General features: G+C 40.8%; 1 protein-coding gene across 1 annotated transcript in view; it reads left to right on the forward strand.

Annotated features, from left to right (window-relative positions):
- The window catches only part of LOC101847539, a gene marked incomplete in the record, with an annotated part of 25,009 nt that overhangs the window by 6,123 nt on the left and 16,362 nt on the right, over positions 1-2,524 (forward strand).

Genomic DNA, 2,524 nt, shown 5'->3' on the forward strand with positions numbered 1-2,524 from the left:
CTCTCTCTCTCTCTCTCTCTCACTCTTTCTTTCTCTTCAGCTTAAGTTCTTCACCCCCCCACCTCTTCTTTCCGAGTCCCTTATACCACTGCTGTGGCCTGTAATCAATGTAACCTCAAACATGATACTACGTCTTTGTTAGCATATTTAAATGTCAAGACCAGCACTTGCCAACCTGGGCAAGTTGGTAATTTCGGTGGGCGGTGTGGACTACCTGGGTGGTGGCAGATATCATTTAATTATTCTCCTCTTAGAAATACATGCACATTGTAGGTGGACGGTAAGAAAATTTCAACCTCTAAAAAGTGGCAACAGTGAGCGCTGGCTATAATAAGGTTGACAAGCGCAGTCGACCTAAGAAAGCAATATTGTCTTAAGTGCCAAAAATCAACAAAATATATTTTTAACATGGCTTTATAGAGGATGAGGTCAGCTCTTAAAGAAACTTAGTCTTATTTACACACAGCTGATATTTTTAGAGATTTTATAGAATAACATTTTTCCTTAATTGCCAAGAGTGTGGATCACACATCTTCCATCGCGATTTTCTCAAAACAAGCGTCATGGCACTTAAGACAAATTGTTTTTATGTGCCACGCTGTTCTAGACCCTGGAGTATTTACCACACAAACAAGGGACATTTTGACAAATGGAAAGCTCTGAAACAATGTCAATACGCAAGATAACGTACGCTTGTATATTACGATTTTTTAAATTCCAAAATCCGCAATACATTTTTTTGTTGACGCTGAATCCTTGAACGAGAAGACTGAAACGAAACTACATATTGAATTACTGATTGTCTGGAAGGTTTTTTTGTGCCGTATTTTGAAACTTGTTGTTTGTTTTAGTCATGTAGACTGCTTGAGACGCCGGCAATATCTGTGTTCACATATGCATTGCACAGTTGTTGTGGAGCAACAGGCTTCTTCCCACGTCCCGTCTCGCCAAAGTGGGGGTCACCCTCTGTTCCTCTAGTCGGGTCTGCCTGATCGAAACAAAGGCAATAATCAGAATGTTTTAGAAATGGAGGTGTATTTTTAAGCCTCCGCCGACACATTTTAGATCATATACTAGGCAAGCTAACCCGGTCGGAGAGGAATACAACATTCCCGGAGAAAGATCGAGATACTCAATTGCAATTCTCTTCATACGAGAATCCAGCTCGTGTCTTCTGCTTGCGACGACAAAGCGTCTAACCGCTACACCATAGACTCAAGTTTTTCACTAATCAGGTCTGACTGGTCGAAACAAGTGCGAAAATATAAGGGATAAAGCAATGATAGCAAACTCACCAGCAAGAGGTAATTTTGATCCCCTGTTGGTAAGACTTCTTCCCCGTGATCAATACGCGTTATGTGGACCATACACATTTAACCTTAAGTCAAATTCGACTGAGTCGACATGACATCAATTTAAATTTACAAAAACCTGGGGAGGCAATGGTCGTTGCGATTATACAATTTTTCAAAATCGTACAAGTCTTGCCTTTCCCTTTTAGGCAAAGAAATCGGGTCAGCTGTTAGCTCAGTAAACACGTTATTGGAAAGACTGTCTTAACTTAGATCCAGGTAATCCATTCATCGAGTTTTCGAGCCGTGGGTGGCTTTGTTTGGCTTTCTTTCGGGATATTCTTTTAGTGGAGCTTTAAAGCTTCTCCAATCTTTTCAAATAGAAAATGAAATAAAAATGTAATAAAATAAAATAAAATCTGCTATGCCGTAAAGAGTGTGCTCAAGGGAATTTCATTTCATAACCAGTGGCTTTTCTGTACCGGTTCCAGTATCAAACGTTTACCAAAAAATAAAAGCAAAATTTTAACATAATTATTTATCCTTATCGGGTGTGCTTTTCAAAAATAGCTCAAACGATCAGGCAATAACTCCGTTTGTCGACTATTTAATGAAAAATTATCACCTCAGTCCTTTCAGTACATGTAGAATAACAGCATGAGAGACACAAATGACTACCCTTCATGTACTACATCTTAAACGTGCAGTTTGAGGGTGTCAATGGTAGATTCTATTTATTTTCTTCCTTATGTTGTTTCTATCCGTCTACGAGCTTGCCTTTTCTTTTTTCAAGTAGACAGGGGCTCAGACTCAAACAACTCAACAAACCAACGACGCGTTTCGGCTTGACTAAGACAGCAGTAACGATCAAAAGCACACGTGAAAGAAAAAAAAAACCCCCAACCCAAAACAAAACAAATCAAAACAGAAAATTAATCTTTGCATGGGCCGTGGGTGTAATCCATAGTGCTCTCCGCGCCACGCGGGAGTCACTGGCACGTTTCCCGCCTGACTGACTCCCCGACAACTCTCCAAGAGCTCGGCGAGTCCACAAAGTTGATCGAAGCCTTGGCGGGAGTCAATGCCAGAGGTCTGCACGGAACAAGGAACCCTGGTAGCTTCTGACCACTGGTCAAGTCGAGGTGTCGCGCCTGTGGAAGTAGACTTTCTCACAATGAAAATGAGACTTTGCTGAACCTGTGTAACGGTTAAATGGACAAAATCAATATATA

Source organism: Aplysia californica, unplaced genomic scaffold (assembly GCF_000002075.1).
Source record: "Aplysia californica isolate F4 #8 unplaced genomic scaffold, AplCal3.0 scaffold00001, whole genome shotgun sequence".
Taxonomy (NCBI): domain Eukaryota; kingdom Metazoa; phylum Mollusca; class Gastropoda; order Aplysiida; family Aplysiidae; genus Aplysia; species Aplysia californica.